This window comes from Oncorhynchus masou, chromosome 31 (assembly GCF_036934945.1).
Source record: "Oncorhynchus masou masou isolate Uvic2021 chromosome 31, UVic_Omas_1.1, whole genome shotgun sequence".
NCBI classification, from domain to species: Eukaryota; Metazoa; Chordata; class Actinopteri; order Salmoniformes; family Salmonidae; genus Oncorhynchus; species Oncorhynchus masou.
In genome coordinates this window covers 70,860,935-70,884,880 of record NC_088242.1, presented here as the reverse complement: position 1 = coordinate 70,884,880, position 23,946 = coordinate 70,860,935, and the positions used below count along the sequence as shown (strand labels likewise).

Here is a 23,946-nt window from a genome sequence, read left to right as displayed (position 1 = left end):
TAGTAATAGTTATGTAAGTACAATGACATTACTGCAGTTATTACTGTGTAGCTACATATTAACAGGGGGGAAACGTAATGTAAAGGGTTAGCTAAAGAGTTGTAAAGTATCACACTTTACAATTTGGGTCTATTACACAAGCCAAACTCAACAGGCCTGCTCTCATGTTTATACACAGAGATATGAAATTGAAAATGAAAATGTCAGCTCTTATTAACATTGAATTCCTTCTCCCTTCAAGAAACAACCTAGTGCAGTGGACATTTATGTCTGTGCTTTATACATTTAGATCATCTACGTGTAGGAATCTATTTGTGGCTCGATGCATTTCTCCTAGTCGTGGCCTTAAGAATGGATCTACGGTGCGGTGCAGGCATTAATAAGCCTCTCTCCGTCTGTCTTGGTTAGACTCAAAGCCACAGGAAACCCAAACAGCAGCCGCCTGGTTTGCATAATAGCTGTTCCAAAACTGATGGAATTGGACAATTCAGCCCAATAGTGCAAGTCTTGCGGAGAAAAAAAATAATCATTTAAGGGGCAATCTGGGATTGGTATATCTATTTAATTTTTTTACTTTTAAAATAATTAAATATTGCCATCGATTCGGTGTCTATACATTTGGTTACATTGCTTCAGCCCCATCCCTCCCAAAACAAGTGGCAGAGTGATAGCTTTGTTGCTATTCAAATCCATGATTGCCCCTTGACTTTTCCATTCCTTTGCCTTGTAAGATTCTTCAAGGGATTGTGATTATGGAGGAAATAACTCATATTATATCCAGTAAATCAGGAACCACTAACTATGAATATATATAATTCACAGGTACAGTAGGTACATGTGTAAATAAAGAGACCAGTGATTCTGACCATACAAATATTGGTAGAGGTGGACACAACTGTTGATGTGAAAATGCCAAGAACAATACCAAACAATTTGCAGATGACAGTGAAAAGGTTAAAACGGTCATTTAGGACCAAATCCAAGGGCGCTAATAGAAATTATAAGGGAGGGCACAAACCAACATTCCACAACAATCAACACAATCAACTCAAATGTACAGGCTCAGTCTCGGTGCACAACTGAGCAAGAGGACAAGTACATTAGAGTGTCTAGTTTAAGAAACAGACGCCTCACAAGTCCTCAACTGGCAGCTTCATTAAATAGTACCCGCAAAACACCAGTCTCAACGTCAACAGGGAAGAGGCGACCCCAGGATGCTGGCCTTCTTGGCAAAGTTGCAAAGAAAAAGCCATATCTTAGACTGGCCAATAAAAGGAAAAGATACAGATGGGCAAAAGAACACAGACACTGGACAGAGGAACTCTGTTTCTCAAACTAGACACTCTAATGCACTTGTCCTCTTGCTCAGTTGTGTACCAGGGCCTCCCACTCCTCTTTCTATTCTGGTTAGAGCCAGTTTGCACTGTTTTGTGAAGGGAGTAGTACACAACATTGTATGAGATCTTCAGTTTCTTGGCAATTTCTCGCATGGAATAGACTTCATTTCACAGAACAAGAATAGACAGATGAGTTTCAGAAGAAAGTTATTTGTTTAAGTCTGTAATCGAACTCACAAATGCTGATGCTGCAGATACTCAACTAGTCTAAAGAAAGACAGTTTTATTGCTTCTTTAATCAGAACGACAGTTTTCAGCTGTGCTAACATAATTTCAAAAGGGTTTTCTAATGACCAATTTGCCTTTTAAAATTATAAACTTGGATTAGCTAACACTGCGTGCCATTGGAACACATGAACGATGGTTGCTGATAATGGGCCTCTGTATGCCTCTGTACGTTTCCAGCTACAATAGTCATTTACAACATTAACAATGTATACACTGTATTTCCGATCAATTTAATGTTATTTTAATGGACAAAACATTTTCTTTCAAAAACAAGGACATTTCTAAGTGACCCCAAACTTTTCAACGGTAGTGTATTTTTCCTCCAATGAAAGTAAATGTTTAATTCAGTTCAGTTCCAAAATAGGATTGACCTTAACCATTCAGTTGCACAGTTTGGTATAATAATAAAAAGGAAGATAGTCCACAGAGCAAAAACCCCAAATATACATGGAGTTTACCAAACAGGAACACCTTCCTAAAATTTAGGTGCACCCCCCCATTTTCTCCCTCTGAACGGCCTCAATTCGGCTTGGACCCTGCAAGGTGTTGAAAGCATTCCACAAGCATGTTGACTCCATCGCTTCCCACAGTTGTGTCAAGTTGGCTGGATGTCCTTTGGGTGGTGGACCATTCTTGATACACAGGGGAAACTGTTGAGCATGAAAAACACAGCAGCGTCTGGCACCCACCACCATACCCCGTTCGAAGGCACTAAAATGTTTTGTCTTGCCCCTTCACCCTCTTAATGGCACACATATACAATCTATGTCTCAATTTTCTCAAGTTTTAAAAATGCTTCTTTAATCTGTCTCCTCTTGATCTACACTGATTGAAGTGGATTAAAGAAATGACATCAATAAGGGAGCATAGCTTTTACCTGAATTCACCTAGTCAGTCTACCTCATAGAAAGAGCAGATGTTCTTACTGTTTTATATACTCTGTGTACAGTATAGGGCCTAATAAATAGCCTTCCAAACTTTGATCCTTAGAAGTCAAATTGTCAACAAAAGGAAACTTATTTTGAAAATCAACATCCTCAAGTCTTTGAGAAAGTCTCACTTGTATGGTGTGAGAAAACTAGGTCTGTAGCACTACATTTAGACTCACTGATAAATGCCTAAATTGAACGCAGTGGCTGTACAGTAACATGCTCCAGTAAATATGACATCAGAGCTTTGACTCTGCGCTTAACAGGTATGGGTTTTTGCTGACTGCCGTTCTGAATTTGAGCACCTCCTGCGACAAGAAGTTGACCCCATCCCTCCTGCAAATTGGGCAACTTTTGCAAATGTTTTGTTGTCTGATCAGGGGAAATGTATGTTGAAAGATGAGATGTTGAAGATTATAATAAATACTACTTTGATTTAATTTAAGTAAGTCCAAACGTGCACTTCACATTTTCACATCATAAAACTCATGTATGATCACTATGTTTGATGTATAGTTACAAGAACAGAACGAGCCTATGGTCTATTGCAAAGAAAATGTGTTGCGGTACACGCACCTGAATGCACCCATGACTCCATTCTATGCACACCAAAATGATTATATGTTTCCCTGAATTGCATTGTGAAAGCCTAACACTGTAGCATCATATTTTATAACTTAGGTAGTCATGTTGGCAATAGAATACGCTTTTAAATGATTCTCACTTGACCTAGATTGCAATTTATAATGGACCGTTGTTGGACTGTGTAAACAACAACAGTAATTGTGTGATGGCGAGGATACAAGGTTGGGTTCCTAACAAAACAACAACAAGTGTGTTTGCTCTAGCTCCTCAATGGCACAGCTATGAGAGATCAAAAAAGCACCTTATAGTTGAAGACTCTTCTTTGAGTCATGAAAGGGAATCAAAATTACTTTGTAGAGGTGTGTGAACACTTTGGAGAGTTGTGTGCACACTTTGGAGAGGTGTGTGAACACTTTGGAGAGGTGTGTGAACACTTTGGAGAGCTGTGTGAACACTTTGGAGAGGTGTGGGAACACTTTGGAGAGGTGTGTGAACACTTTGGAGAGCTGTGTGAACACTTTGGAGAGCTGTGTGAACACTTTGGAGAGGTGTGGGAACACTTTGGAGAGGTGTGTGAACACTTTGGAGAGGTGTGTGAACACTTTGGAGAGCTGTGTGAACACTTTGGAGAGGTGTGGGAACACTTTGGAGAGGTGTGTGAACACTTTGGAGAGGTGTGTGCATACGTTGAAGAGGTGTGTGCACACTTTGGAGAGGAATATTCTTGTCATATTGGTGAATGTACCCAGATTATTTTCAGATTTAGTAAATCAGCAAATGCGGCGAAAGTACAGTAAATAAAAAAAATAAAAAAATTAAACAGTGTAATGTTTCGATTCAGTCTTGTGTCAGGTGAACTGTTGTGTCCTCACCTTTGGTCTAATAATTTCTCCATAATCTCCAAACTGTTTCCTTTCAATTGCTATCATGGTTGTGCATATGCTGTTCATATGTCTTCATTAAGAAACATTTCACTTTAGCCCTATCCATATAGGCCAATTCCCACGATTTTAAAGGGTTAAACTATCAACAGTTTCCTACTCACAAACATTTCTCACCACATATGCGGTAATAAAATCTCTCCCCCCTTCCTGACACACCCTCTTCCTTTCTCATCTCAAACTAGGACCACAGTCTATAAGGATCTCAAAGAACCATGGTACCTTGTGCGTTACAAGAAGAAATGGTTCCCAATATATTGGTGTAATTAGCATCCGTCTCACATTCCATTGCAACATTCTATGGTCTAAACCTGAGTATGTTCTCTGTCTCCCACTGTGCTCATCCTGAGGTTCTCCGTGCATTCTGCTGTGTTCCTCGACCCCACACCCCGTCCTATGACTGAATGAGTTCCCCTTCAAAACTTCCCTTGTGTGTTTTACTGTACAGTCATAACTTTCTAAAGGGAATGATGTTACTACAAAAGCATCTGAAGGGTACAGTACCAAGAAGACAGACTGTGACACACAAGCAGCAACCCCAGGAACTCTGCATAATTCCAGAATGAGTGACACAAGTGGCTGAAGCCATTCTTCCTTAATCCAAAGTGACTCGCTGCAGCTCAAAATTAGACAGACATGCCGCCATAGACACAGAGAAGATTGCAGACACTGGTCTGGATGAGCTATACAATTGTTTTGCATGCATCTAATTCAGAGAGAGAGAGAGAAACATCAGTCATATTTCCAATATGATCCTTGGCTACATTGCCTTTCATCATGTAAATAAAGACAGCATTTACATCCATTGCTGCAGGTTTCAACATTCGTTTACATTTACAAAATCACTTAGACTAAACAGAGGGCTCAGTGCTGACATAGTTAATGTGATGAATGCACTTAAATGGCTGCGGCCATTTCCAGGTCAGATCTTTGGCTTTTCAGTTTGGATATTTTCAAACAGCGCTGATGCAAAGAAAAAGCATTCCGGTTCACTGGACATGACTGCGCGGTATTTGGATGCTTGCACCTTTTTATTTCAGTCTGTGTTATGAACAATCTGCCTAAGGGTTGATTATATTTGCACAGTCCTGGAGTGTGCTGTTATAGCCTTTGGTTGGGCCGAATCAGCTTGTTGAGCCAAATCAAATCAAACTTTATTTGTCACACACAAATACAACAGGTATTCCTTACTAAGGTATTCCTTACATAGACCTTACTATGAAATGCTTACTACAAGCCCTTACCCAACAATGCAGTTCAAGATAGAGTACATAGGTCCTGAATATAAGTCCTGGATGGCAGGAAGCTTGGCCCCAATGATGTAATGGGCCGTACACACTACCCTCTGTAAAGCCTTATGATTAGATGCCAAGCAGTTGCCATACCAGGCATTGATGCAACAGGTCAGGATGCTCTCAATAGTGCAGCTGTAGAACTTTTTGAGGATCTAGGGACCTAAGCCAAATCTTTTCAGTCTCCTGAGGGGGAAAAGGTGTTGTCGTGCCCTCTTCACGACTGTCTTGATTGAGGATCAGCGTTGCAGACGTGCTGTTGCCTACCCTTAATACCTGGGGGTTGGCCTGTCAGGAAGTCCAGGATCCAGTTGCAGAGGGAGGTGTTTAGTCCCAGGGTCCTTAGCTTGATGATGAGCTTTGTGGGCACTATGGTGTTGAACGCTGAGCTGTAGTCAATGAACAGCATTCTCAAATACTGAGGTGTTCCTTTTGACCAGGTGGTAAAGTGGCAGTGTGGAGTGCGATCGAGATTGCGCCTTGATCTGTTGGGGTGGTATGTGAATTGGAGTGGGTCTACGGTATCTGGAAAGATGCTGTTGATGTGAGCCATGACGTGAGTGCTACGGGTCGGTAATAATTTATGCAGGTTACATTTGCTTCCTTGCCAAAACTATGGTTTGTTTACAAGAAATTTGTGGAGTGGTTGAAAAATGAGTTTTAATGACTCCAACCTAAGTGTATGTAAACTTCCATCTTCAACTCTACATGTAGTTCACTACTCGACACTCATTTCAATTGACCGTCTTTTGCAGATTTTGACAAGACCTAATTTAACACTTGATTTTTGCACAATAGAGAGAGAGAGAGTTAAGAGTGTTAAGAAAGAAAACAAAGAATGATTTAGTGAAAAGGCAGAGAGACACACAGAGAGGGGAAACACAGTTGACTTCCTCTGTCTTTACTCACACCTGCAATAAGATGCGGTCTCCATAGCAACAAGACTTGGCAACATTGTGCAGAACTGATATTTGAGGTTGTGATCTTTAACACCCCCCTTTCTCTCCTTTTTACTGCAGTGTTACTTGGAAATGCAGTCTTTTTTCCATCTTCCCTGCCCTTGTGTTTCCGTAACAAGACCACATGGAGAGTTCACCATGTAAGGCTTCGAGAAGGCAAGCTGGCCATAACTGAAAAAATACAAGCATGTCCTTGTAGAATGATTTATTGGGGTATAGGTTCCCATGCATCTTCAAGCCCCTGCTACCTAAGGTAAGGTAGCTGAGTTAACCCCCCAAAACAAAATAGCCAACAAAACAATATCAAAATGATAGCTATAGTAAGACAAGAAAACATCTTCTGCATAAAATGTTTATGGAGTCCACATACAGTAGGATGTTTTAGAAGTTACTTAATCAGAGCCTGATGTGTTCTAATGGCCCCAGCAAAACATCTCAGACCACAAGGTGCATGCAAACCCCACCAGGAAACCCCTATTTGCCGAAGCTTGTCACGTTGCTGGCCAAAACAGCTGCATTTTATAGGAAGTGCAGCCTCATCATATGCGTAAATAATGAGCCTGATGGCCACACAGCCTGCAGACTCAGCCATGGTCTACATGAGGTCGCCATCTAGTGGATATAAAAGAGGAGCAGAGCTTTCAATCAGCAAAGTGGGTTCAAATTAATATTCACACTTCCAATTTGTGCCATTTATTAGTGAAATCCGTAATGTGTAGATTCACATGTGTCAATGTCACTACTCAACTGTGCACATCCTCATCATGCTAACGTATCCATTCGGTAAGATGAATGGTGTAGGAAGGGGAAGTCTATTCTACACATTTTGAAGAGACAACACCCCCAATCTGCTCTAATTTCACAGAGAATTCAATGGAGAATACTTATAACTGCTGGCAGCGATTGTCACTCAATATCACCACTAGTATATCAGATCCAGTGCACAAGCTTGTCCTAACAAGGGGTCAAAGAGCCACACTGTGTCTATGTGGTAGCTGTAATGTTATCCTGGGAGAGCCCTAAGTGTTTGTGGACCCCCTCCTCACCCCTCACCTCCATCCACACACAGTTATCAGTGGTCACTCTAACCTCAGGCTTGTGTCATAATGAGTCATTTGAGGTTGATGGTTTGTGACCAATAATTTGAGGATCTCTGCTGGCACTGTGTCTGCTCTGTCTGTGTGCCTGTGACATTCTCCTTTCCATCCATACACATCAGGCCATGGGGCACATACACCCCTTTTGGTGATATTTTGGTCATTTGGTGTTTGGAATACAGTGCTGGGGATACATTTGTGAGCCTAACCTTCATTGATTGACAAAATAATGACACATAGATGCAGTGAGAAAGTAACAATAGTCCATACTAATAAACAGAGCATTCTTCACCGTATGCATCCTATGTGTCAGGCAGTGTTTCTTCTGTCACTGAATGGAGGATAATAGCTACTGAAATGCATAAGAATTACATCTTTGTATGCCATTCATCATTAAAGCCAAGACTTTATTTTACCTTCACACCCAAGCCACAATTAGTGTCACAGAAAAAGAAAGGGTGACAATCCACTCGCTCTCAAGCAATAAAACAGTGCACGTGTCACACACGCCATACATGCAGGGGCACATATGTTGCATTGTGGGTAATATAGTATAATTAACTGCCAAGCTGGAAATCAATAATGAATTAATCAAATCCTAATTGAAATGATTTACATGGAGATTGACACAGTACCACCAGGAGTGGTAATGAGCGCCATTATTTCCATGTATCTTTTCTCAGATCGTCCATTATAACGACACATATAGATTGTTTACATCAAAGTCATACTTCTTAGAATGGGAGCGTACATAGCCCACATAATGGAAAATGGATCAAATCACTGATGGATAAAACCGCCTTAGTTGATAAGGGTTTTTTCCTCATCTCATTGTGGACTCATAAAATTCATTTCATTGTAGGTTTTCTGTAACAGCAGCTTTGTTGTCATGGCCACAGTTTAAAAAAAGAAAAGAAAACACATGATCTGTGTCCATAGCAACTGAGTGCAGTTCAGCGCAGCCAAAAATGGTTTAGGCAAAAGTCTTAAAGCGCAGTGTGATATATTATGCGTGCTAGATGATCAGTGCCTTATGAGCCACATAAAGAGACAACCAAAGAGCCTCTTTTCCAAGGGAGCCCTGAATGAACACAATTTACACAATGTACAACATTCAAACATACAATGTCATAAAAACATACAATACTACAAGCAATTTAAGATAACTAGCAAACCAAACACTTAAATTACATATTGTAGCTACATACTGTACGTATATATACAACACACTGATTTGCAGGTTGTTGATTGCTTGTATGTTCATTGGCAAACATTCAAAATTGAATAATGATTGCCTCAATCTCTTGTTAGAGTAGGGTAAGGGGAAATAGGCACTTTCTCATGAAAACGGGGGAAGACATCCTCAAGAAGCCTCTAATTCCCTTCGGAAATAATAGTCAATTGCTATAAATAGAAACGATCCATGATGCCCTCTACTGGAAGATATTTGAAATCACTGATGCACATGCTGCACAGCAGAGCATGAGGCTGCTGCATCGGTTAGACAATGAAGGTTATTCTGCGAAAATCTTATTGACAAGAGAATCTTTGCTACCTTTGGTATCTAATTTTAGAATTGACTTAGTCATTTAAAGCAATTGTGTCCTTCCCGGAAAGGGTCGTTCCACAAAATGAATGCCTTTGGCATCCCTTTGATATTTTAAAAGCCTGTTAAATTAAATGAAGTGCCCTTTAATATAGACCACATGGAGAATTCAATAAATGTAATTTTCAATATGAATAAAGATTCAATTCAGTATTTTGACATGTCTGTCCAAACACCCTCTGTGACTTTTAGGACGATTTGAACCCGTTAAGCCCAACATTTCTCCACATTTTCACCATCATTGTAAAGCTCTAATTATGTCGTTGCTTTGACAAGTCATTTCTGAAGATAATTTGTTTCATGCGATTACTGATAAATGTTTGTCTGTTCCTTATTTTAAGGTCAACCCTGTTACCAAACTGTACTCTCATTTTAATATGGTGAAACAATTCTTTAAAAAAAAAGTTTTAAAAAGAAACATTGAACATCTAATAGTCAAATCATAGTGTTAAAGCAGGTTATACTCTTTTTGGCAATTTTCTGGTGTTTGCGGTAGAAAACAGAGGGTCAAGCATAACATGTCCAATTTTTTTTTAAGGTTTGCATTCAATTGCACACAACAAGCTTCCATCCCCCTGTCACAAGGGGATTTAGGGCTGATTTTAGAAGAAATCGTCAACCCTATTACAGTCAACCCTGTTACTTTATTAGTCACTTAATAGGTACTTAATAAAGTCATATTTTTTACTTAACATCTTGAGTTGGGAAAACTAGTTGTTTTTATAAAGTTGAACATGGGCCCATTATGTCAGAATGTTAAAAATATTTAGATATTTTTTTATTTGACCAAGTTCACTTCTCAAAAGGCACCGAATTGGTGGAACGATCCAAATAATAGGGAACATGTGACACCTCTATACCCTTACAATTGCTTGGTCAGTATCTTTGGTTCCTTAATCATGTTGTATTAAATGTGAAGCTCTCTTCAAGACAATATTGTTTGCCTTTTGATTGAGAGTTTATTTACTGCAATGACGTAGATGTCACTTGTTTCACCACTTGCACAATCGTGACAACCTCCAGAACCATCTCCCAGCCAGTCAGACAGCCAGTCCCCATGTACAGACAGCCAGTCCCCATGTACTCTCTCTCTCTCTCTCTCACCAGGAAAGCTTAATCAAGCCTCCACTTGATTGAGCACCTCTTTATTTGCGGACAAGAGAGTGGAGTGGAAATCCCCCCTATCTAAAGACAATCATCTCTCATTATTCAACATTAGAGAACATGACCTGGAGGCCTGCAGGGTCTGTAGTGAGGCTTATGGGTTGGTTGTTTCAGGCCCTCTCCATGGAGCTTTCTCTCAGGAGGCCAGGATGACTGGCTGTTACCAGACAGCAGAGCACAGCTCAGGGGAAAAGGCTATTGGTAGTGGAGAGGTCATAATAGTCCTCGGGGATAAGGCAGTGGAGCAGATAGTTACCTCTGGGGCTCCCCCATGTCAACAGGTGACCTACAGGCATTTTGAAGATGAATTACAGATCATATGTATGATGCATTATTTAATGAGGACTATCAAGTTTTAAATAGACATGTCAACGAATATTTACTATTGTTGGTTGGCAGTGATTCACAATGACAGTGGTTTAACTTTCTGTTGGACCTCCGCAGCATACATCACTGCATCTCCAAAGCCAGTCTTGTCTTGTGTTGGGGGAGAAATTCTAGCTGTTACCCTGAAATGTCGTGCTCAGTGAAATGTAAAGAATCGTTGCTCACGGGCTTTTTCAAGCAGCCCTACTCTGATAAGGTGTGCACTGACCCCTGCCGATACAATTGGACCCTTAGTCCTCTGGCATGCGTGAAGAGGAAGGGATTTCCATCCTCTCCAAAATGGGGTGAGCGACACCGTAGTGATAGACATTTTCATGATCTAATCACACTATTAATTTCTTAAAGTTTCTAACTAAAATGAGAACATACACAGAACATGTACATATTAATGTCTGATTGGATATCAAGTTACTGTATGTTTCACATAACCATGAGCCACTAGTTAAGATTACATGAAGGTTATCTCTGTCTGATGTGCTGATGAGTGTAGCTAGATCAGTTTGATAGTGAGTTACAGTGATCTGGAAGTCATACAATACACTGACCTGACCCCTTACATTGCACTAACCAAAGCAGAAAGACACTCAAATGTAAACAATAATGTTCTGTTTGTTGGTAAAGGAAAAAGCAGACTCTAATCAATAGACAGGAGGGGATAAGGTTGCAGATCTCTGTGTGTTTGTGGGTGTGTCTGTGTGTTAGTGTAGACCCCCTAACCCCTATGTTCAGTGTGTGGACTGAGGACTCAGTGGTGCTGACGGTGGGAATGCAGCCTGGCTAATCCCAGCGGAGAGCGCTGTACTGCAGAGGAGATGCTTTAGCAGATCTCCCCTCATCCGTGTGAGTGCCGCTGGCGGCTGGTGTGGAGAAGAAATCCGGTACTGGATAAAGAGCGAGCCAGCCATGTTGATTTAGCTGAGGATTTTCACACAGAGGGGAGGAACTCGGCTAAGATAACCAGCAACAAAGCACACAGAGACGTCTGCTGTCCTTCCTCTGACAATGGCATGCTAAAGCATCACTACATATCAGGGGACAAATCGCCAGAGTGGCTCTGGCACAATCTTTATCTAGTTTGAACTTTATATCCTATAATTTTTTATAATAAAGAGTTTCCATCATGTTTTATACAACTATTCCAAAACAATGTAGTTATATACCTTCACAATGATGTTTTTCTGTGTCCATCAACCTGAGAATGCCTTACCAACTCCCACGTATTCCCCAATGAACCCTGGTAATAATTTGATTCACGGAATAGCTTGCGGGGCTTTAATGATACAAATTAATTTTGAGAGTGAAGAATACCCCTCTACTGTAAGAATATTTGCCCCATAAGAGGAGTTCACTCACTTTGATGAATGTGTCTCCCTCTCTCTAATAGAAGTAGAATGAAATCTGTATTTTATATTTTTTCTCTGAAACAATGTAAATGCCTGAATGCATTTTCTTATCTTTATTCATTCACCACTATCAACACAGAGTTCATAAGAATTATGCCAAATACAAGACACTTTTTGTATGATGAGTAAATCTTTCCATGCTAATATAACATCTTCCCATGGAACACAGGCCTGAAAACAATGTTTGGGCCCATACTTTGTGTAAGCAATAAGTGGTCCCGTTGTGCATTGATAGAATAGTCATTATTTCATATTTAGCCATAATGAACTGTGTCAATGCACATTTTCCTACATGGGGGATTTTGCAATTACCATCACATAATAAAACATGACATTTTAGTTAAAAAGTGAATTACTAACACAATGGGTATTTTGATTATTTGGTTTATATGTCTGTGGGATTCAGTACTACCACATCTAGAAATCATTATTTGAATCCCTTAACACATAAATATGGGCATTTGATGGCAGTGCTTGTATACCTGCACAGAGGTTACCATCACCAATGACATTTTTTGTTAAAATTGTTTTATATTGATCATTCTTACATTAGTCATATTGGGAACAACTAAGTGCTTTACACTTGAAGTAGACAGAAGTGTGATATTTAATATGAAATGTTTTTTCTTAATGTTGCAATATGCAGAAAGGGCAGAGAGATTGCTACAATTCTAAGAGTTCGCCTAATTTCAGTTTATGTGACAAAACAATGGATAGTGTAGAGATTCATTATACCATCTAAACCACTGTGAAACATATTTTCAATAACCAAAAAAATATCATTTTCAGCTGTTTATAGCTGGTATACAAAACCAAAAGCAAAAGAAGCAAAAACAAAACTTAAGAACAGGAAGCATAGAAATAGTGCACATAGAACAGACTTGCTTTCGATGAGAATTAAGGTCTAAAACTCACATTTGTATGTGATTTTGGTTGGGTCGCCCAAAATGTTACATATTGCAGCTTTAGAAATAGTGGCACTGGAGGGGGTGGCTGCCATTTTCACGTGTGTTTTTCACACACGCCGAATACAACAGGTGTTACCGTGAAATGCATACTTACAAGTCCTTAATCAACAATTCACTTCAAGAAAGTGTTAGGAACATATTTACTAAATCAACTAAAGTGAAAATAAATAAAGTAAAAAAGTAACACAAGAAAATTACATAAAATTAACGAAGCTATATACAGGGGGTACCGGTACCGAATCAATGTGCAGGGGTACAGGTTAGTTGAGGTAAATTGTACAGGGACAATGCATGGATAATAAAAAGCGAGTAGCACCAGTGATGGGGGTTAGTGGGGGTCAATGTAAATATTTCAGGTGGATTATTGTTCAGAAGTCTTATGGCTTGAGTGTAGCAACTGTAAATGAGCTTTTTGGTCCTAGACTTGGCGCTCCGGGTACCGCTTCCGTGCGATAGTAGAGAGAACAGTCTATGACTTCGGTGACTGAGTCTTTGACAATTTTTTGGGCCTTCCACTGACACCACCTAGTATATAGTTCCTCTATGTCAGGAAGCTTGGCCCCAGTGATGTACTGGACCGTACACACTACCCTCTGTAGCGCCTTATGGTCAGATGCCGAGCAGTTGCCATACCAGGCAGTGATGCAACTGGACAGGATGCTCTCGAGGGTGCAGCTGTATAACTTTTTGAAGATCAGGGGAACCATGCCAAATCTTTTTAGTCTCCTGAGGGGGAAAAGGTGTTGTCGTGCCATCTTCACAACTGTCTTGGTGTGTTTGGACCATGATAGATCAACTTCACCCTCGTCGATGTTAATGGGGGCATGTTCGGCCCTCCTTTTCCTACAGTCCACGATCAGTTCCTTTGTCTTGCACTGCCAGGTCTCTTACCTCCTCCCTATAGGCTGTCTCATTATTGTATGCGATCAGGCCTACCACTGTTGTGTCGTCAGAAAACGTATTGATGGTGTTGGAGTTGTGCTTGAATCTTCCGTTAGGAAGTCCAGGATCCAGTTGTAGAGTGAGGTGTTTAGTCCCAGGCTCCTTAGCTTAGTGATGAGCTTTGTTGGTGTAGTCAATGAGCTGTAGTCACTGAACAGCATTCTCACATAGGTATTCATTTTGTCCAGCTGGGAAAGGGCAGTGTGGAGTGCGATTGAGATTGCGTCATCTGTGAATCTGTTGGGGCGGTATGTGAATTGGAGTGGGTCTATGGTTTCCGGCATGATGGTGTTGATGTGAGCCATAACCAGCCTTTCAAAGCACTTCATGGCTATGAGTGTTATGGGGTGGTAATCATTTAGGCAGGTTACCTTCGCTTTCTTGGGCACAGGGACTATGGTGGTCTGTTTGAAACATGAAGGTATTTCAGACTTGATCAGGGAGAGGTTGAACATGTCAGTGAAAACACTTGGCAGTTGGTTTGCGCATACTTTGAGCAGACGTCCTTGAAATCCGTCTAGCCCTGCGGTTTTGTGATTGTTGACCTGTTTCAAGGTCTTGCTCACATCGTCTATGGAGAGCGTGATCATCCAGAACAGCTCTCATGCATGCTTCAGTGTTGCTTGCCTCAAAACTAGTATAAAAGGCATTTAGCTCGTCTGGTAGGCTCGCATCACTGGGCAGCTCCTGGCTGGGTTTCCCTTTTTAGTCAGTAATATTCAAAGAGCATCCAAAGAGCATCAGAGCCGATGTAGTAGGATTCAATTTTAGTCCTGTATTTACGCTTTGCCTCTTTGGTGGTTCATCTGAGGGCATAGTGGGATTTCTCATAAGTGTCCGGATTAGAGTCCCACTCCATGAAGGTGGCAGCTCTAGCCTTTAGCTCGGTGTGGATGTTGCCTGTAATCCATGGCTTCTGGTTGGCAAATGTACATATGGTCACTGTGGGGACGACATCATTGATGCACTTGTTGATGAAGCTGGTGACTGAGGTTGTATACTCCTCAATGACATTGGATGAATCCCTGGGCGTATTCCAGTATGTGCTAGCATAACAGTCCTGTAACGTAGCATTCGCGTCATCTGACCGCTTCTGTATTGAGCGAGTCACTGGTACTTCCTGCTTTAGTTTTAGTTTCCAAATTGGGGGCGAGGGAGAGTTTTGTATGCGTATCCGTGTGTGGATTAAAGGTGGTCTAGAGTTTATTTGGTTACAGATGTGAGATGATGGTAGAGATGAGGAAAACAGATTTAAGTTTGATTTAAGTTTGCCTGCATTAAAGAACCCGGCCACTAGGAGCGTTGCTCTGGATGAGCATTTTCTTGCTTGCTCATGGCCTTATACAGTACGTTGAGTGCCGTCTTAGTGGCAGTATCGGTTTGTGGTGGTAAATAGACGGCTACGAATAATATAGATGAGACTCTCTTGGTAGATAGTGTGCTCTACAGCTTATCATGAGGTATTCTACCTCAGGCGAGCAATACCTCGAGACTTCTTTAATATTAGACATCGCGCACCAGCAGTTGTTGACAAATATACACCTACCCCCACCCCTCGTCTTACCAGACGTAGCTGCTCTGTCCTGCCGATGCACCGAGAAGCCAGCCAGCTCTATATTATCCATATCGTAGTTCAGCCACGTCTCGGTGAAACAGAAGGAATTACAGTTTGAATGTCCCGTTGGTAGGATAGTCTTAAGATCTTCCAGTTTATTTTCCAATGATTGCATGCTGGCCAGTAATACGGAGGGAAGTGGTGTTTTACCTACTCATCAGCTAATTCTTACAAGGCACCCCGCCCTACTCCTATTCTTTTCTTCTTGCTAACGATGGGATTTGGGCCTTGTCTTGACAAAGCAGTATATTCTTCACATCAAACTCATTAAAGAAAAATATTTGTCCAATTTGAGGTGAGGAATTGCTGTTCTGATGTCCAGAAGCTCTTTTCGGTCATAAAAGATGGTCGCAGCAATATTATGTACAAAATGAGTTAAAGAATGCAAAAATAATTAAATAAATAACTATGCTACAGGACTGTTTTGCTAGCACAGACTGGAATATGTTCCGGGATTCATCCAATGGCATTGAGGAGTATACCACTTCAGGATTGTGTCAAGGCACAGACCTAAGAATGGGTACCAACAAATTTCTGCCTCATTAAAGGTCCACAAGAACACAGTGGCCTCCATCATTCTTAAATGGAAGAAGTTTGGAACCACTAAGACTCTTTCTAGAGCTGTCCGCCCAGCCAAACTGAGCAATCGGTGGAGAAGGGCCTTGGTCAGGGACGTGACCAAGAACTCGATGGTCACTCTTACGGAGCTCCAGAGTTCCTCCCATCTGTGGAGATGGGAGAACCTTCCAGAAGGACAATCATCTCTGCAGCACTCCACCAATCAGGCCTTTATGGTAGAGTGGCCAGACGGAAGCCACTCCTCAGTAAAAGGCACATGACAGCCCACTTGGAGTTTGCCAAAAGGCACCTAAATGACTCTCAGACCATGAGAAACAAGATTCTCTGATCTGATGATACCAAGACTGAACTCTTTGGCCTGAATGCCAAGCGTCACGTCTGGATGACGGTGAAGCATGGTGGTGGTGGCATCATGCTGTGGAGATGTCTAGTCAGAATCGAGAAAAAGATGAACGGAACAAAGTACATAGAAATCCTTGATAAAAACCTGCTCCAGAGCGCTCATGACCTCAGACTGGGGTGAAAATTCACCTTCCAACAGGACAACAACCCTAAACACGCAGCCAAGACAACACAGTAGTGGCTTTGGAACAAGTCTCTGAATGTCCTTGAGTGGCCCAGCCAGAGCCCGGACTTGAACCTGATGGAACATCTCTGGAGAGACCTGAAAATAAGCTGTGCAGCGATGCTCCCCATCCAACCTGACAGAGGTTGAGAGGATCTGCATATACGAATGGGAGAAATTCCCAAATACAGGTGTGCCAAGCTTGTAGCGTCATACCCAAGAAGACTTGAGGTTGTAATTGCAGACATAGGTGCGTCAATAAAGTACTGAATAAAGGGCCTGAATACAAAAGCTTTGACACAATTACTCATTCAAGGGTTTTCTTTATTTTTACTATTTTCTACATTGTAGAATAACTGTGAAGACATCAAAACTATGAAATAACACATATGGAATCATGTAGTAACCAAGAAAGTGTCAAAATATATTTTAGATTTGAGATTCTTCAAAGTTGCCATCCTTTTCCTTGATGACATCTTTGCACACTCATGGCATTCTCTCAACCAGCTTCATGAGGTATTCACCTGGAATATATTTCAATTAACAGGTGTACCTTGTTAAAAGTGAATTTTATTCCACCAAACTTTATTGTTGGCACCATGCATTCGGGCAGGAGTGTTAACCTGTCAAGGATTGCGGAACCCAGCCAATGAAATTGCAGGGCGCCAAATACAAATCAACAGAAATCTCATAAATCAAATTTCTCAAACATACAAGTATTAGGCAACATTTTAAAGACAAAATTCTCGTTAATCCAGCCACAGTGTCTGATTTCAAAAATGCTTTACAGCAAAGGCTCCACAAACTATTATGTTAGGTCACCACCAACTTACAGAAAAACCCAGCCATTTTTCCAGCCAAAGAGAGGAGTCACAAATAGAGATAAAATTAATCACTAACCTTTGATGATCTTCATCAGATGACACTCATAGGACTTCATGTTACACAATACATGTATGTTTTGTTCGGTAAAGTTTATATTTATATCCAGAAATCTTATTTTACATTGGCGTGTTACGTTCAGTAGGACCACAACATGCAGTGATATTGCAGAAAGCCACATGAATTCACAGAAATACTCATTATAAATGTGGATGAAAATATCATTTTTAGACATGGAAATATAGATACACTTCTCCTTAATGCAACCGCTGTGTCCGATTTTTTAAAAACTTACGGAAAAAGCATAATCTGAGAACAGTGCTCAGAGCCCAAACCAGCCAGATAAATATCCGCCATGTTGGGTAGTCAACATTATTCATAAATAGCATTATAAATATTCACTTACCTTTGATGATCTTCATCAGAATGTACTCCCAGGAATCGCAGTTCCACAATAAATGCTTGTTTTGTTCGATAATCTCCATCATTTATGTCCATTTATGTCCAATAGCTTCTTTTGTTAGGGCGTTTGGTAAACAAATCCAAATGCGCGATCTGGTTCAAAAAGTTATATTACAGGTCGAAGAAACTTGTCAAACTAAGTATAGAATCAATCTTTAGGATGTTTTTATCATAAAAGTTCAATAATGTTCCAACCGGAGAATTCCTATATCTGTAGAAAAGCAATGGAACGACATCTACCTCTCAAGTTAAAGCGCGTGACTGAGAACGAGGCTGCTGGCAAACCGCCGACTCAAAGAGCTCCCATTCGGTCCCACATCACAGTAGACACCTGAAACAACGTTCTAAAGATGGTTGACATCTAGTGGAAGCCTTAGGAAGTGCAACATAACCAACATCCCACTGTGTATTCAATAGGGGTGAGTTCAAAAACTACAAACCTCAGATTTCCCACTTCCTGTTTGGATTTCTTCTCAGGTTTTTGCCTGCCATATGAGTGCTGTTATACTCACAGACATCATTCAAACCATTTGAGAAACTTCAGAGTGTTTTCTATCCAATACTAATAATAATATGAATATATTAGCATCTGGGACTGAGAAGGAGACAGTTCACTCTGGGCACACTATTCATCCAAAAGTGAAAAATGCTGCCCCCTATCCCAAAGAAGTTTTAAGCGGAGCGACACAGGGGAACCCAAGAGCAGACTCAGATGAGGAAACAGGGATGAATGAACCAACATATGTATTGTTACACAGGGAGATATGGAGTGCAGATCCGGGGAAGCTCTGATGAGTTGCAGAAAAAACAGATGTGGAGACTGAGGTTGGAGTTAGCTGAGTTGAACAGGCTAAACAGGTCCTGAGGGGAATCCAAGGTAGTGGTGGTGAGTAAAATCCAGAGCAAGGTAGTTGGGTGGTGAGATGTGGAACGAGAGACAGGAGCCAGAGACAGAGTGGTAAATGAGCAGAGATTACGAGTGGAAGTGGCAGGACTGAGTATTTGTAGAGGTCTTGATTATGGAACGAGTTGCAGTTGGTAGGGATCTGCTCTGACTCCAGCACACCTGTCTCTAACCACACAATCACACAGAGAGGGAGAGGGAGAGAGAGAGTGTGTACAGGGGGAGTAACTGCACATCAAGAAGACACCAGAGGGCGTAGCAGGAACAGATGTGACAAGGTGGTGTTCTTCTGGCATCCACCAAACCCAGATTTGTCTGTCAGACTGCCAGATGTGCAGCTTGAATCGTTATTCCAGAGAACGTGTTTCCACTGCTCCAACGGCGGCGAGTTTGCACCACTTCAGCCAGTGCTTGGCATTGTGCATGGAGATCTTAGGCTTGTATGCGGCTGCTCGGCCATGGAAACTCATTTCATGAAGCTCCCTACGAACAGTTATTGTGCTGATGTTGCTTTCAGAGGCAGTTTAGAACTCGGTAGTGAAGTGTTGACGATTTTTATACGCTAAGCACTTTAGCACTCGGCGGTCCCATTCTTTGAGCTTGTGTGGCCTACCACTTTTTGGCTGAGCCGTTATTGCTCCTAGACATTTCCACTGCACAATAAGAACTTTTAAAGTTGACCGGGGCAGCTCTAGCAGGGCAGACATTTCACAAACTGACTTACTGGAAAGGTGGCATCTTATAAAGGTTTAACGTTGAAAGTCACTGAGCTCTTTAGTATGGCTATCCTACTTCCAATGTTTGTCTACGGAGATTGCATGGCTGCATGCTCATTTTATACACCTGTCAGCAACGGGTGTGGTTGAAATAGCCCAATCCACTAATTTGAAGGGATGTCCACATACTTTTGTATATATAGTGCATTTATGGCTTATGCACATATTTTTTATATAGCTTTCCTTTATTTGAATAATTTTCTAACCAGGTGCATTAAATATTTTCAAATAATCAACATTTTTCTTGTTGAAATACATAGCAGAAGATCAAAATTCAGGGTGTGGAACAATTGAATTTGCATTGCAAAACAGTGAAAAATAGAATTAAAATGCTTTTGAAAATGACCCCAAAAACATATATAAATAATAAATAAATACGTGTTTGCTTATTTTAGTGCCAACTTAATATCTTAAATCTACCCTCGAAACACAAAAAAAAATCCAGTATTTGCAAAATCGGCCTACATATTGAATAACGTTACAACATTGAAATGTGCAGGTGAGACCTTACACGTTCAGCTTGCTTTCTCTAGTGAGGCAGAGGGGAGGGAGAGTTGACAGGTATGTGTGTACTGGAATGCACAGCTGAGCCACACCTGTGGGAACCTTCTCTAGCCATTCTTGGGGACCTGGCCAATCCCCTTTTACCCTATTGGCCAATCTCCCAGTGACAGACAAAGGAAAGATCAGTGACTGTGCAGATATATTGAGGCCTGACTAAGAACCAATAGGAGACAAGGAGTAAGGTGGGGCCATAGTGTAATAAAACTCTTCACTGAGGTGTGTCCTCAAAGTTACTTTGCCTTTGGGATGTGGATGAGTACTAATGGATACTTCCATGACTGGTCAAGACCACAAATGAAAGGTATTCCTTTTATCAAATAGACTGACTACTAAAAGAGATGATTGCCTTTTGGAGAATTGTCGATGGTGAATCTCTGGTGAACGACGACTTCACTCTATCTACTTCTTCTTTCCAGCTGTTTGTCAGGGCTGGCTAGATGTCCTGGACCTGAATTGAATGGCCACCACAGTAAAGGTGATATGTAGACAGAGAATGGGAAAACTGAGTGTGTAAGACATCCAAAGAGGTTAGCTATGAGGTCAAGATGTGTCTTGGGTTGGATTTTGGATGTGTTCTCAGTACAGTAGCTTTCTGCTTTTCAAAATGTGTTGTAGGAGTGTAATATTGTCGACCACATCTCCTTATCACTTTTCCAGCCCAGCTATCCATTCTGTATTCGTTGGACGGAGAACTGATAAGGGCATGTGTCTGACACTTTCCGCCGATGATAGAGAGCTGTACTACAAAGAAAAACTCTCCTGTCCAGCAGCAGCATTACTACCTGTATCCTTAACTGGGTCATTAGGGTAACTGGAGTTATATCTACTCCAGTCTCAATATGTTACAACCTATTCATAACACCTGTTTGCTTCTTTTTCACAGAAAACAATTCAATTTTTTTTTTCAGAAAACCCATGGAATCAATCCTCTGAATGCATGTATTTTTTGTATCCCTTCAGGTTGCTATTGTTTGCAAAACATTTGGTGACTCACACTCATAGCAACTTCATTCTGTATAGAGGTCAATCTTCTATTATTATTATGTATGAGCAATGAGTATATGATCACATATGAATTGTATGCTTTACAAAAACACAATAGCAATCCAAATCCTCCAGCCACACAAATGGCTAAGATTTGCTAGGATTAACATGATATCCTTTAATGAGTAAATGTGGCTAATTTGCTCATTCAAAAAACAGATTGTGCATCTGTTTGATATTCTGATGTAATCGGGAAGGCTGAATTCAACCTGGTGAATCCAGGCTGGACCCAGCGTAGAACCCCTCTACACAGCAACAGGTTGGAGACGACATGGGCCACTAATTAAACATTCACTGCATGAGTTGACTGCCTACTACAGACTGTACTGAGCTGGAGATGGGTCCTGTGAGAGAGAGCATTCCTGAAACTGTGGTGGCAGGCATAATTACAGAGCAGCAGCACTCAAGACAGTCAGGTTTGGCCAACATTTAAGGCCCCAGGGCAAAATCCAAAGCACACTTCAAATCACGGTGTCTAATATATTGATGTAATATTTAAATGATGCATGAGCGCCATGATGACCAAACTCATTAATAAAATATGAGATGTTATGTGGTTTTCAGGTAAACAAGTAGAAAATGTGAGATATACTGACGACAATTATGATGAAAATAAAAAGCAAATTGCTGTTTTTGTCGACTCCTTATCTCTGTTTGAACTAGTACATGCTTCAAATGTTGACTGAATATGGCTAAACAGAATAGCTGTTTTTAAAATGGACTGTAATTTGCTATTTCTAATTACTAAAACTATTTTTATTTAAAATATACATATTTCAGTTATGCATTTTATATTTTCACTTCTGAATTTCTTGAAGCTATAATCGTTACAGTATCAATATGCCAATATCAAGCACACAAGTTGAATTGGCCAATGGCTGAACAAGTATGCAGACACTATTGATACTTCATAAATAGATTTAGTGTGGCAGATAAGAGCCATGAGATGTTTAGTCAAGGTAGTCTGTGTTTTCAGTACTAGACTGCAGCTACGTCTTTAAAGACAAGAGGGTATTGTTCCACAACCTATGGAATTTCCTTTCCTCAGTTTCACCTGGAGTCAAATAGGAAGAGTACAAAGTAATGCATATGCAGTACATCAATAATGTATTGCAGGTAGCCTAGTGGTTAGAGCGTTGGGCCAGTAACCGAAAGGTTGCTAGATTGAATCCCTGAAATGACCAGGTAAAAATCTGTCATTCTACCCCTGAATAAGGCAGTTAACCCACTGTTCCCTAGTAGGCCGTCATTGTAAATAAGAATTTCTTCTTAACTGACTTGTCAAGTTAAATAAAGCTAATAAATAAATAAAATCATACAAAATAAAAATAATACACTTACTATGAAAATGTTAAGAAGAATGAATGCAATCATTTTAGATTAGCAATATGTAACAGGATTATCAAGCACCTCAAGCACACAAGGTCAGTCAATATTGTCACTAGGTAGACAGCTTTTTAGAAATACACAATTTTACTTCAAGCACTGTCAGTTGTCAAGTGAAGGGCTCTTTCTTTCTTCAAATCAAATTGCCGTGCAGTAGCAGAGAGAACAGTCTATGACTTTGGGCCTTCCTTTGTCACCGCCTAGTATATAGGTCCTGAATGGCAGGAAGCTTGGCCCCAGTGACGTACTCGGCTGTACACACTACCCTCTGTAGCTACTTACGGTCAGATGCACTGCAGTTGCCATACCAGGCGGTGATGCAACCGGTCAGGATGCTCTCGATGGTGCAGCTGTAGAACTTTTTGAGGATCTGGGGACTCATACCAAGTCTCCTGAGGGGGAAAAGGTGGTGTTGTGCCCTCTTCACAACTGTCTTGGTGTGTTTGGACCATGGTAGTTTGTTGGTGATGTGGACACCAAGGAACTTGAAACTCTCGACCCGCTCCACTTCAGGTCCATCGATTTTAATATGGGCCTGCTCAGATCCTCCTTTTCATATAGTGCACAATCAGATCCTTTGTCTTACTCATATTGAGCGAGAGGTTGTTGTCCTGACACCACACAGCCACGTCTCTGACCTCCTCCCTATAGGACGGTATGCGAATTGGAGTGTGTCTAGGGTTTCTGGCATGATGGTGTTGATGGTGTTGATGTGAGACATGATCAGCCTTTCAATGCACTTCATGACTACCGACTACGATGGGGCGGTAATTATTCAGGCAGGTTACCTTCTCTTTCTTGGGCACAGGGACTATGGGGGTCTGTTTGAAACATGTAGGTATTACAGACCTGGCCAGGGAGAGGTTGAAAATGTCAGTGAAAACACTTGCCAGTTGGTCTGCACATGCTTTGAGTACCTATGCCCTTGCTGATTTCTTTCTTTGAGGGCCATGTATCAGAATGAAGTTACATACATCAGGACACATGCAGACAGTTATATACACAAACCGGTGCGCCTGGAACCTACAATCATACCCCGTTTAAATCTTTTGTGTTGCCCATTCACCATCTGAATGGCATACACAATCCATGTCTCAATTGTCTTAAAAAGGCTTAGAAATCTTACTTTAACCTGTTGTTTCTTCTTCATCTATATGGATTGAAGTGTATTTAACAGGTGACATCAATAAGGGATCTGTCACGCCCTAACCTTAGTTATCTTCTTTGGGGTACCCCCCTTCTTCTCAATTTCCGCCTAAAGATACATCCTA

The 23,946-nt window shown here is 41.0% G+C and overlaps 1 long non-coding RNA gene across 1 annotated transcript; it reads left to right on the top strand.

The window, feature by feature from the left end:
• The first annotated feature begins 20,460 nt into the window (after window positions 1-20,460).
• Window positions 20,461-21,921, top strand: LOC135525271 (uncharacterized). The gene is made up of 2 exons (XR_010453110.1): window positions 20,461-20,546; window positions 20,662-21,921. It is a non-coding gene; the product is annotated as an uncharacterized LOC135525271 (long non-coding RNA).
• Window positions 21,922-23,946: the final 2,025 nt, after the last annotated feature.